Source organism: Amblyomma mixtum, chromosome 9, assembly GCF_055824585.1.
Source record: "Amblyomma mixtum isolate Tamu chromosome 9, ASM5582458v1, whole genome shotgun sequence".
NCBI classification, from domain to species: Eukaryota; Metazoa; Arthropoda; class Arachnida; order Ixodida; family Ixodidae; genus Amblyomma; species Amblyomma mixtum.
Genome location: NC_143020.1, coordinates 124,736,259 through 124,749,431, shown reverse-complemented (window position 1 = coordinate 124,749,431; position 13,173 = coordinate 124,736,259). Strand labels below are relative to the sequence as shown.

Sequence of the window (13,173 nt, the reverse complement as noted above, 5' to 3'; positions counted from 1 at the left end):
ACTTCCTGTTTGTCACTCTCCTCGTTCGGGCCGGCAACAGGTGCCAAAGATACGACCGGCCGCGCACCCTATCGCTCCTCTCAAGAAACAGCATCGGCAAAGGTCAAGGCACTACTGGAAAGAAAGGCTCCGACGTAAGGAAGTGCGGCCGCAAAGAACCAGACGGCTTGTTTCGGGAACGTCAGCGTTCGTCTGCGTTCGTTTCCAGACGAAGAGAACGCCGCCGCTATGGCCGCCTCGTAGCAGACGAAACGGAACGTCGCTGCATCGCAGATGACAGCGGGTCGTAAACATGGCTGCCGTAAACGAATAAAAGATGCCGGCACGATGCAGACCGCTCAATGCTCTGCAAGGTTTACTGACCCCGGATCGGCAACGTATGTAGAACTTGCATGCGGAAGCAACATCCAACCACCGCAAAAAAAAAAAAAAAAAAATCCCGGAAGAGGTCGATGCATTCCGAGGTAGAGCCGCCGCGGTGGCTCAGCGGTTATGGTGCTCGGCTGCTGACCCGAAAGACGCGGGTTCGATCCCGGCCGCGGCGGCTAGAATTTCTTTGGAGGAGAAATTCTAGAGGCCCGTGTACTGTGCGATGTCAGTGCACGTTAAAGAACCCCAGGTGGTCGAAATTTCCGGAGCCCTTCACTACGGCGTCTCTACTGGCTGGAACAAGAAAGCAACCCACCACTTGCAAGAAGAACCACCGGAACAAGTTTACAAAATGTGTTTCCGAAGTTGTTTACGAGATACCTTTGTCATGCGGTCGTTCCTACATAGGCCAGACTGGCCGTTGTTTTAATGAGCGCGCTTTAGAACACAGGCGATCCCTTAGCAGTGGCACTGGCAGCAATCTACCCTTGCACTGTAAGAGCTGCGACACAAAAACCTGTTCTCCTTACCTGGAAAAAACAAAGTTCGTTTCTAAAGCCAGAACTAAAACCGAAAGAGAAATTATCGAGGCCTTTTTCATTTCTAAAAGGGGTGATAAGTGTGTTAGCGCCCCTTCTTTATCTCTTTCATGTCAAGAAATCAATTTCTTAGATGGTCACATTCGAACTTTTCATGCGTCGTAATCACACGTGGTATTGTTGACTTGGTCATTGCCGTTCGCACGTTGCTTCTGCTTGTTGTCTCCTAGTTTGCTGTGATTGCCTTTATAAGCACCCTGCTTTTACAAAATAAAGTCAGTTGGAAGTCTGCGCTTTGTGTGTGTGCATTCGTGCCTTTCTTTTGTCCCGTCTTCTTCGCGCAGTTTTGTTTCGTTCAGTTAAGTGTTTTTTAAACATACCAGCAAAATTGTGCGGGGTTTTCAGAGAAATGGGTATCGCGTCCCAGATTTTTACCTCAGCATACTGCACTAAACGCTCACCGCGTATACATTGCGGATGGGAGGGAGGTTGAAATTGCTGAAGGAGATTTTTCTAGTGGACCGAAGCGGGGGATGAAGACGCATGAAAAGGGCGGTTGTGTCTTACTATGTCGTGAACAAATACAGAGATTTTTTAATGGGTACAATAAATCAAATGGAAGAATCATTGACTTGCAGACTAATGGTTTGCTGTGCCCAAAAAGATTAGACTTTTTTGTTATTCCTAATGCACGTTTTTGAAGGCGGATAATAGGATCTAAATATGCATGAAAAGTTTCACCCCATGCTTTCCTCATGATCACAAGTCACGTCGATTTCATTCCCTCTCGCTTTCAGTTCATCACATCGCGTTTGTGATTCCGAAAGGGTGCGTGCTCTAAGATAGAATGTAAAACGCACTGCGCTGTGAAGGCAAAAACAAAACCTGACGAATCTCAGGCAGCTGCATCTGTCCTGGTACACAGCGGGCAAAGACATCAGGCTGGTCTGCTCCTTCCTTTACTTACCGCGCTGCAGTCCTCCGGAAGGTCACCGTCACTGCCTTCATACTAAAATCGCGACAACGCTACAATTACGCTCGCCGCGGGCATGACTCTGCTCGGATTTCTAAAACATAAAACACATGGAAAGCAAGAGTAGGAACCGTGTCGGTCCGGAAACCTCGACTGCCGGGTTTTCGTTGTTGTTTTTGACCGGCAGGATTCGCGTTGATTGCGGGGCACGAGCACTCACCTGTTTCCGTCCACGACGTCGCGGAGAAAATTTGCGGATGAAAACGTTTACCGAGCGCATAGGTGGCGGTGCAGGCACTTCGCCTTAGCGTTAAAAAAACTCTGAAGCTCCAAACAAACAAGGCTTGTTTGTGTCTGTGCTTCTCAGGCTCGCGTTGTCGTCTGCCCAGCTGGTGGGAGCACGCAAAAAACTCTCAACAGCTGGAGGCAATTTGCACGCTAAATCACGTACCCACGGCTCCTCCAGGGTGGCTGAGTCCCTTGATGTGCCTCGTGTGCTCTATATATCTCCGTGTGCTGTCATCATTGCCTGAAGTCAAAGTTTTAACCTTTATCTTAAATTTTTTTCTCGTGTTGAGAGCGCTACACGCTTCTGCAGTACAGTGTTTCCAACACCGTGTCCTTGTTACAGCTATGTCGGTAGAGCGTAGTCCTATACCGCTACACTCAATGTGCCCAGTATTTACCATGTTACAACTGCGTACTAATCCAATTAACCATTTTCACAAATTCTTTGTATTTTTCTCACATTTTGTGCGTAACTCATTGCTTCTTTCACACTGCAGTTTTCAACGTCATGTCCTTTTCAACGAAACAGTTTGTTGGGCGAGCAGCTTTCAGATTACCGTGCTTACAGTAAGACAGACTGGACATAGCAAGGAAGAGATACAACGGAGCGCCGTGTTGTTCCCTCCTTTTTGCGTCCCGTCTGTTGTGCTGTCCACAGTAGTCAGGGCTGTGTTGCCCATCGTGCACCATACACATGACAATAATTGGGATGAGCATACCATGCTGAATGCGCCGGTTCTCGTCCGACCATACACATGACAGGCCAACTACAGCACGTTATACGCACGTATAACGTGCTGTTATACAGCACGTTATACGTGCTGTATAACAGCACGTGTTACAGCACGTGTTACAGCACGTTATACGACATCTATACATTCGACGATATAGTAATGCACCGTGGTATTCGAACATTCCTGACGACAGCTATAATGGCGGCAGAGACGGATACAGAAGCATCAGATTCGGGAGTAATTACCTATTCATCGGTCATACCTTGCCTTTGGCGCGCAGGAAAAAGCAAATAGCGTACTCGATCTAGCATTGAGCCAGCGCTACACCCCCCCCCCCTCCCCCCCCACCTCCCCGGGCAGGAAGGCGAGCGCGACAGGGGGAAGTAATTGCTTTTCCGGTGCACTGGCCACGAGCTGACCTTTTCACGCGGACAGGTGCCCTCGGCTTCCTGTTGCTACCGCTCACCCGGCGCACGCGGTCGCATGTGACGGCGCGCTCACGTTTTCGCTGCGCGGTGGTAGTATGTATTCGTTCTATACTAGTTGCACCTGTTACTCTCGTGGCTTCGCACCACCGTATTTACCCGCGCGTAAGCCCACCGGTGTCTTCTCCTCCAAACTTACATGGCTTCGAAATGAGGCACCCCACTTGGCTACGAACTGAACTTGTACTTTCGGGCGGAAATGGAAGGCGACCGATCAGCATGCGCTATATGCCATTGCTCACATTTGGACGCGATTGTGCTTAACTTATCTGACACAGGTAAAACAGCTAAGTGATTATCGCAGTCACAGCACAAATTTCAATAACACCACTGCATGTTAATGAAATTCATGTGGTATAAATTAACTCGAAACGCCCCACTACGGTACCTTTCATAGCCCCTGTCAAAACTAAACCAAGCAAGCCACCGCAAGCAATGCATCAACGGTGGGTAGTGCCAAAGATTACGCCAGCAACGTTCCTTCGTTACAATTTTTTTAAATGTAAAATTTTAGCACTTCTGTGTTAGTCTCTTTCAGGTCCAAGCAGTACCATTTTCATCGCAATTAAGGAGGTAGCCCCGGAAAAAAGCCGGCTGAACGTTGACACTGTGCCGCCAGCCTTCGTTCTAAGATATTCTAAGATAGGATTCTAAGATTCTAAGATAAGGGTTTTAAGATAGCCTGCGTGAAGCGAACCAACATCACCACTATTTTCCTCTCGATGGCAATAAGTCTCCTGAGCATGAAAAGCGGTGAGCTCAGCCTTGCAGTACTTATCAAATATGTTTCACGGCGTCATCCGCCATCCACATCAGCGCACTGGCTGTATAGCAAATGATAAAAAAATAAATAAATACTAAATAAAGCTTCAAAAGGCCAGCATTTGTTTGATTTTTCCTGCCTGACATTACTGCAGGCAGGGCGGCGGTCCGGTAACGAAAAGCATTTATTCAAGGAAGGGTGCGATATAAGTACACTCGGAAACGGGAAGTAAACGTCACATGTCTCTGTTCGGAGGGTTATCAGGATGACAGTGCAATCTGACCACAATTATCACAGCAACATTTTCTCAAATCAGCAAAGATACGCGAGAAGCCGCATAGATATGCTTATGAAAGAGAATATGCGGTACCAATCGTGTAGCAACGGGTAAGCAGGGCTCATTCACGACGCCGTGCGTGAAATTCTCCTGCGCGTAACAGCACTGGAGCGTGACGTCACGCTTGCGTAGGGAAGCGCACGTGTTTACGTTCTGCAGCAGGAGCAACTAGGCGTGTGAGGGTAAGAATGAAAGAGGCCATAGGGGCCACGCTTCACTTCAAGTGCTTAAGTGCGACAGCCATTTGCTAGCTGCGCGTACTTTCGGAAGTTCTACTTAGTAATTGTCTAAGTAGTATAGTATTTATTTATTTATTTTAGGTGCCCACAGTGTACCTGCTTTCTTTGCTCCTCCTCTAATGCCGCCCTTGTGCGGCGGCCACCAGAGCGCCGGATCGCTCTTACAAAAATGGTCTATAGACAGTCTACAGACTTCTTATTGACTTTATTGACTTCCTATAGATATTGCTTTTTGTCTGTTCATAGTCAGTAGACTGTCTATAGACAAAGGTCTACTAAAAGGGTATGGCTATAAATCTATAGATTGTCTACAGACTGTCTATGGCATTTGTGTTGCCTATAGACTGTTCTCTAGAATTTGTCTATAGACAGTCTATAGACTTTATCGACAGAAGCCTATAGACTGTCTAAAACTTTTTCTGTAAGGAGGGTGGCGGCGGATCTCGATATGTGCACCACCGGAGCCGAAATAAATAAATGGAAAAAGCATTACATGAATATATTAAGTATACAATATGCAATACAATATACAAGATACACAATATGACATATGAACAAAAGTATACAATGGAAAACCGCCTCTATATAATGCATATCTTTCGAAAATCAAATGTGCACGATATAAAAACATATTACTTTAAGAAAAAAATAACATACACAGAAAGGACACTTATATGAATACAAGGCATCTAAGAGACAAACATCTGGGCAAAACACTCTTCAGAAAGGAAATATGAAGCTGAGAAAGTGCGAGTTAAAAGTTGGGGTTAGGTTTCTAGAAGCAAGCTGACCATGAGCATTTTAAATTGCTGATCGCTACAGTTTTCGAGGGCTAAATCAAAGATTTGTGGATAGGTACACCCCCCGTCAAAAGTATACAGCCCAAGGGGTTTGCTTGTGAGGCCTGCAGCATGGCTCCTCCAGCTGCACAGGGATGCAATACGACCCACCACTATGCAACACAATGACAAAGCCATCCTCGCCCTTGATCTGAAAGGGGCTTTCGACAATGGGAAACACGGAAGCATCCTGGCCAACTTGAGTTCTACCGATTGTGGGGCTAGGACCTACGCGTATGTAAGAGATTTCTTGTCTAATCGCCAGGCCTTTCTTCGGATTGAGGGCGAGGAATACGGCCCTTACATGATGGGAACACGGGGTACCCCTCAGGGAGCAGTGTTATCACCGCTCCTGTTCAACATTGCTATGATGCGCCTCCCAAGCCAATTGGCCCGGGTGGAAGGCATTCAACACGCGTTATATGCAGATGATATTACAATTTGGACCATTTAGGGGAGCCTTGGGGACATGGAGGAACGCCTTCAGCAGGCTGCTTCCATAGTCGATGCGTATGCTAACGACTGTGGGCTCCAATGTGCTCCAGCGAAATCAGAGCTTCTGCATGTCAGAGCGAACCCAAAGGATAGGACAGCAATACACATCTCTCTGTCAGGAGGTCCTATTAGAGAGGTGGAGGAGCTCCGTATTCTGGGCCTTTTCATTCACCAGAGACTCAGACCGGACTCCACTATTGCGAAACTCAAGAGAGTAGGCGAACAGGTAGGGCGCATGATCCGCCGCGTTTCCAACAAGCGGGGTGGTCTGCGGGGCAGGGACGCGCTTCGGCTCGTCTATGCCTTCGTGACTAGCCGGATGCTCTACGCCGTGCCATATCTCCGCACTACTAAGCAAGACGAGGCGCGAATAGACGCCGTCATCCACAAGGCAACTAAGCGAGCCCTGGATCTCCCGGTGGCTACCTCTAATGCCAAACTCAAGGCATTGGGGGTGCTAAACTCCTACCAGGAGCTGCGGGAGGCCCACCTCGTGAACCAATACACGCGGCTCACGCAGATGGCTCCTGGGCGCCGCCTGCTAAACCGCTTACACATCCAACACGACTGCACTCCAGAGGAGGCGGAGCGTATCCCAGTACTATGGCGCCATATGCTCTGGGTCTCCCCGCTCCCCCGTAACACCGTAACATGGACACCGACATGCATGAAAACAGACGACAAGCGCGGGCTCGGGCTCTTGAGAGACAACACGGCTCCCGACCCGGTGTATATTATGTTGACGTAGCAGGGCCATCGCCCACGGGATTTTACTCGGCCGCTGTCGTTCACCAGGAAATGCACGTTGATGGACTCTCCTTTCGAGCCCCGAATTCAATGCGGGCCGAGGAAGTAGCGATAGCGCTTGCTGCCGCCCACGCCAATTCGAGAATAATCATCACGGACTCCCGAAAAGCATGTGAACATTACTTGGCAGGGGAGATCTCCCCCTTTGCTGCTTGTATTCTACGACGGACTGCCACTGATCCAACACCCAAACGAATCATTTGGGCTCCTGGCCACCAGGGCTTACGAGGTAATGAGGCCGCTGACGCGGCTGCCCGAGCGCTTACTCACCGGGCTCCTCATCCCAGCTCTTCTGGCTCGGAGACTAACCAGCCGCTGCTGCGATTCAGGGAAATATTAACACATTATAGCGACAACCACCGCCTTTTCCCGGCCCCTGCAAAAGGGCTGAGTAAGACGGAGGAGCGAACTTTAAGGCGCCTGCAGACAGGTACTCTACTCTGTCCTGCAATAATAAAACATTACGATCCTAACACGGATGGGCGATGCCCACACTGTGGGGAGACCTGTGATATCTTCCACATGGTGTGGGCATGTACTCAAAATCCCCACCTCCCCCCTTCCCCTACCCCTTCCAGAGAGGCATGGGAGACTGCCCTCCTCAACTGCTCCTCGCTTGAGTCCCAAAGGGCTCTGGTGAAACGGGCGAGAGGCGGGGCCTCGTCGTGCGGTGTCCCGGACTAGGGACGCCGACCATGTAGCGGGGCCACTCTGTGGCTCACAAACTCTTTTTCCCAAAATAAAAGTTTTCACCACCACCACCACCTCAGTAATCGTAATCAGTCGAAAGAGGAAAGGAATTGTGTGGTGTTCGCGGGTCCCGGCAAGTAAGAAGCGATAGAACACTGCGTGGAAACACTGCTAGTACTTTATTGGGCAACAGCTGAGATGCGTTCTCCCGCGGCGCTCATGCAGGTGCTCGCTTTTGTAGAGCCACGTCTGACGTCACTTGGCGCGTCATCACGCGTCTCACTCGGTTCACACGAAACGCCGGCACGCGTCTCACTTGGCTCACCGCGAACGCCGGCACGCGTCTCACTCGGCTCACCGCGAACGCCGGCACGCGTCTCACTCGGCTCGCACAGAACGCCGGCACGCGTCACATTGTGTACTCAATCCTCCCAGTGTATGGACTGCTGTATGCTCCAGGGAGCCACGCTAAAAAGCCTCGAAGCAAACCCCTTGGGGTTTCATGATGAAGTTCATGATGAAGTTTCATGATGAAGTTAGCGCCAGAAACGAGGACTAAAGTAGGAGAGAAGACACAACACGAGCGCTAAGATTCAACTCGCCCAACTTTCCACCTTACTACCGTATACTTTTGACGGGGGGTGTACGTCACAAGCTAGGTATGAGGTATGACAGTCTCTCAAAGCCGTAGTTGGTTTGAACATTCGGGGCGTTGTATTTCATGTGACGCAGACTGTAACTAGAGTGTGGTAAAAAGTGTGTTCAAAATTTTGCCTGTTTGCTTTAATGGGCATGTGCACATGATTTGCAAGGTTTTTCTTGTAAATCTGTTGGACAGAAAGAAGGCTTCATTTCAGGAAATACTCTCGCGTGCTCTCTTTAATGAGTATGTTTGCTGTAGCGCGACAGACTTAGAATGTCGATAGACCTAGATATTTTATACCGCTTAATAATCTCATGATACCACCATAGCAAGTGGTCTTCAAAAAACACACCTAAAGGTTTTATCGATCTTTCACGATTAAGAACATTGTCCTCAAACTTAAGCCGGAAGCTGTCTGATACACTTTTGTTTTTAGCTCTCAACAGTGCATATTTGGTTTTCTCAAGCCATTCTGAGAGTTCTGCAAGCCAGAAACCAGCTATTACTCCCGCCTCATCCTCTCCTCTTCTGAAAAATTTTCCATCCGAAAACTTTATCTGCCCATTTTGGGTTTTGTTTTTTGACGAGAAGGTTCAACGAAGGCATTATGCACTATGTTGTTTTGGCGTGCTTTGCTTTTGCAAGAGTTGCCCACAATTTCGCCCCTAGCGTCGAGCTACACCTAAACTTGCCTTACATATTATCACAGATGATTTCAGCGCGGCGCATGAAAACTTACCTCAGACATTTATTTTATTTATTTATTCAAGGTACCTACATCGCCCTGAGAGGCATTATTGTTGGGAGGGTAAGTACATGGACAGTAAAATTCAATACAGCAAAATAGAACAAAAGAAGTTACAGACAAATGTTAAGAACTTCCAATAAAGACAACAGCATTCTGATTACACCTGAGACGCAGAACCAACACTGAGAACAGCATAATCAGACTACTGCATTGTCAATTGCGGCCTGGAAATTGCGGTACACCCTATGAAGCGGGCAACTTTACCGAGAATTCCGGAAAATTTTTCGGACGCTTTGTGAATATCAAATGACACGGCGGCTGGCGCTGCTGACTCCGATAGCAAATGGCTGCTGAATCTCGATACGAAGTTGCAACAAGTCACACGGAGAGCTTAGCCCGAGTCGATTTTTACGCGCGATAACGCACGGAGGCCGATGAAAAACTGCAGCGTCCGACGTGTTCGGCAAAGCTACAGCGCTGCCTTCGCACATCGCGTCGCTCGATGAGGCACATCGCGTCGCTCGATGAGGCACGCGCATCGCGAATGCGAGGCACGCGCTGCGAACGCGAGTCTCGCGCGAACAGCACGCGAACGGCGGGAGCCGGCGGACGAGGAAAAGCGGAAGAGGCTCGGAGCCGGCGGGCTATAGCGAGTGCACAGCAAGAGAGCGGGCACCGGCATGCATACGAAACAAAAACGGCTGAGCGAAGCGAAAGGAAAGACAACGTGCAAGATAAAATAAATAGAAAACGTATTGACGTACTTACTTGTTTGTTTGCAGGTCGACCGGTTTGGCGCCGCCGTCGAGTGTCCTCACTCCCTGAAGAGAAAACCTGCCTCGTGAGGCTCCTGTAAACGCAGTTCAGTTTGGATTGGAAAGGAGGAATCGTGACGTAGACACTCCTCTCTCTCTTTCTCTCTTTCTCTTTCTTTTTATGTTGCTTCATTCCCCTCTGCTTAGCCCGCAGAATTCAGGAAGAGCGCAGCGTCTTCGTAGTGGCTTTTATTGCAGTTTAATTTATTTATTTTTGTTTATTTCACATACTGTCAATGCCATTGGGATTTATACAGGATGGGCACATAGTAAGGTACAAATGGAATACAAATGGAATAGTATACATTAAAAATACTGTTAGTTGCAAGTAATTACATAAGTATGGGAAAAAGTACAGATAATAGAAAATAAAACACATAACGAAAGAGCATTTTTCACAGAAAAGTGTGTAATTTTATACATTGTAAGTAATGTGTTCATACAGATGCTGTTATATGCAGTGATACGAGTGGTCTGTTGTACTTGTCTAATTATGATTTAATCATCGCGCAACTGTTCTTCTACCAGAGTTACAAATTTCTGCAAAGATGTATTAGTAGTGATAGACGGGTTCGAACTATTCCCTTCTTTTGTGGCAAGCGGGAAAAATATCTGAAACAGTCGGTTCGAAATGCGTACTCTCTAAGGGTTAATGGGTGCTTATGCCTGGATGGTCTGGATTCATCTACAGGTATGTATAACGAAGTATCTGTGTTTAATTTTTTTTGCAGGGCTCAAAACAAATCCTTTTTTGAATTTTTATTTATAAATTTCCGTGTGATTCGCTGAATTAGTACGAGTGAGTGTAGACGGCACAGAGTTTTTAACGCATGGAGCAGACGTTTCGTCCGCCTTTCCAACGGTGGCGTGCACAAAGTGAAAACTTGCTGGCTCCCTAGCATGTCCCAAAGCTCTTCTGAATGCTTGGCATTTATAGAGACTTCAGGAGCGGTACTTATGAAAGAGACGGCAAGGTGGGCATTGCCTCACCCAAGAATACTGTTGCGAGCACATAAACCAACGGGCAAATCTTTTAACTGGCGTGATTTTTGCATCCCTAATTGCACCTTGTAAAAGCCTTCTCTCGGAAAAACCACTGGCATATTCACGCTGTAATTTAGTATTAATTTTATTAATAACTTGTTTATTTAAATCAATGATGCCGGAGACTGCGGATAAAAGCCGCTTGACAACCAAGCGACTTGACTGAAGCCCCCAGCCTCTTTACAATGCAGGCAGTGGTAGAACAAAAAAAAAAAAAAAACATGCCGAAAGCATAACATTCAAAATTAATGCACGCACACATGATAGTCACAAAAGGTGAACATAAAAAAAGGCAAGATAACACTTTTAGTTGTTATTGTAAGCAAGGATTGTTAATGAAATGTTTGCTTAGGGTTCGTACAGAAATTGTACGTAAATCTATACCTGATTTGTGGAATGGATTTAAAAGGGTTGGCAGTGTGTATGGCACTTTTTGCATAGAATAATTTGCCCGCCCAGTGACCACCTTCCACTGTTCTGTGTAACGGGTGGTGTAGGAATGAGTGTTTTTATCAAAATACAATAATTCATGAAAAAACTTTAAATTTTCTTTCACCTCCCGTTTGAACGTCAGACTTAACTTCGAGCTCTAAAGATTAAACACGCGGATTGACGCGTGTATCGGCACGTGCATTGGCAATTGGGGTCCATTCTTTTTTTTCATATTATCCTTGAGTAGAGTAATTGCCTGATTAAATGAAAATTATCAGTAATCTTCATCACCCGCGGATATGAAAAGTCATAACAAGGGGGATACGTAGCAATGGTTGTTATTGGCGCAATCACGCTTACTACGGATAAACGACTTGTCTAGCACGGGAGATTGGCAGAACTGTTCAGGAGACAAAACAAGAGAGGACCGGAACAGGTCGACCTAAACGAAAGCGCGAAGATCTTCGCGGCGCAGCAGTAGTGTCACATCATGGCTAACGCAGAAGAAAAATTTACAATATGGCAACGGAACTGTAGAGGATTTCGAAAAAAAACTGATTTCAACATATATGTAATGCAGCATAAACACCCTCCCACTGTAATAGCGCTGCAAGAAACTAACACTTCGCCGAAGATAGTCGGCTACGACACCATAGTAGATGAAAGATTTAAAAAAGTGGCCATTTTATGTCAGAAGGGGGTCACTACGCACAAGCACACGACACCAGAAGAAGATATAGAACACCTTTTAATAGAGGTAATACCTAAGAAGCGCGGGGAGAAGAGCCTATTCGTACTTAACATATATTCACCACCGCGCAAGAAGAAACATGACTTCAGAGAAATCATTAGAGCGGTGATCGGCCTGGTAAAACAAAACCACCTTGTGATTGTAGGAGATTTCAATGCTCCGCACAAAGAGTGGGGCTACAAGATCAATACAAAGAAAGGAAAAACCATCCTAGATGGAGTGGACACGCACGGGCTGGAAATCGTTACCGATAGCAGATACCCTACTAGGGTCGGAAACAGCGTTTCAAGAGACACTAGCCCTGATTTGACCATCATAGGAAATATCCTAGACTACGAATGGTCTAACACCGGGGAGCAGTTCGGAAGTGACCACTACGTAATTCAAACGCAAATTAAACTTACAAGGTTCAGCACAATCCAGAGAAAGACAAAAATCACAGATTGGAAAAAATTCCGTGCACAGTTGGAGAATGAAGCCGGAAGAACTGCGATAACGGACATCGAAAAGTGGACCAAACGACTACGGGAGGTCCACAGAGACAATACTACGGAGCTAGAGGTCACCGATGAATTTACACGTGCGGATAAACGATTGCTACATCTTTGGGAGGCTCGTAGGGGACTGACGAAAAGATGGAAGAAACAAAAACATAACAGGAAATTGAGACTCAGAATAGCTCAAATCAATAAGGAGATAGAAGACCACACTGCACACTTACTTAGAGATAATTGGCACCAAATTTGCAATGAACTAAGCGGCAACTTGGGTAGCGCTAAAACATGGGCGCTGCTCAGGCACCTCATAGACCCGACAAAATCGAAAAGAGAAAACAGCAAAACGATAGAACGTATCACGCACAATTTTCAGGGAACGGACGCCCAGATTACAGATTTTCTTTGGTCCAGGTACGTCGGAAGCACGCAAGTGCCACCCTGCACCATGGTATATTCAGGGACAAGGAACTCGAAGCTGGATGAACCGATAAAAGACTACGAGGTATACGCGGCTGCCAGGTCATTCACAAGGAACACAACACCGGGAAAAGATCAAGTAACAAATGCAATGATCAGAAACCTCAGTGATGACCAAATCGAAAGTCTGACTGGACTAATCAACGAGCACTGGGAAAGGGGCACGGTCCCGGCGGAGTGGAAACACGCTGAGATTATCGTGATACCT

General features: G+C 47.1%; 1 long non-coding RNA gene across 1 annotated transcript in view; it reads right to left on the bottom strand.

Moving 5' to 3' along the window:
* LOC149331084 (uncharacterized) overlaps window positions 1-9,797 on the bottom strand; it is a 91,240-nt gene extending 81,443 nt beyond the window's left edge. The window contains exon 1 of the long non-coding RNA XR_016285820.1: window positions 9,718-9,797. This is a non-coding gene — a long non-coding RNA (uncharacterized LOC149331084). The remainder of the gene's footprint in view (window positions 1-9,717) is intronic.
* Between the last annotated feature and the right edge of the window lie 3,376 nt (window positions 9,798-13,173).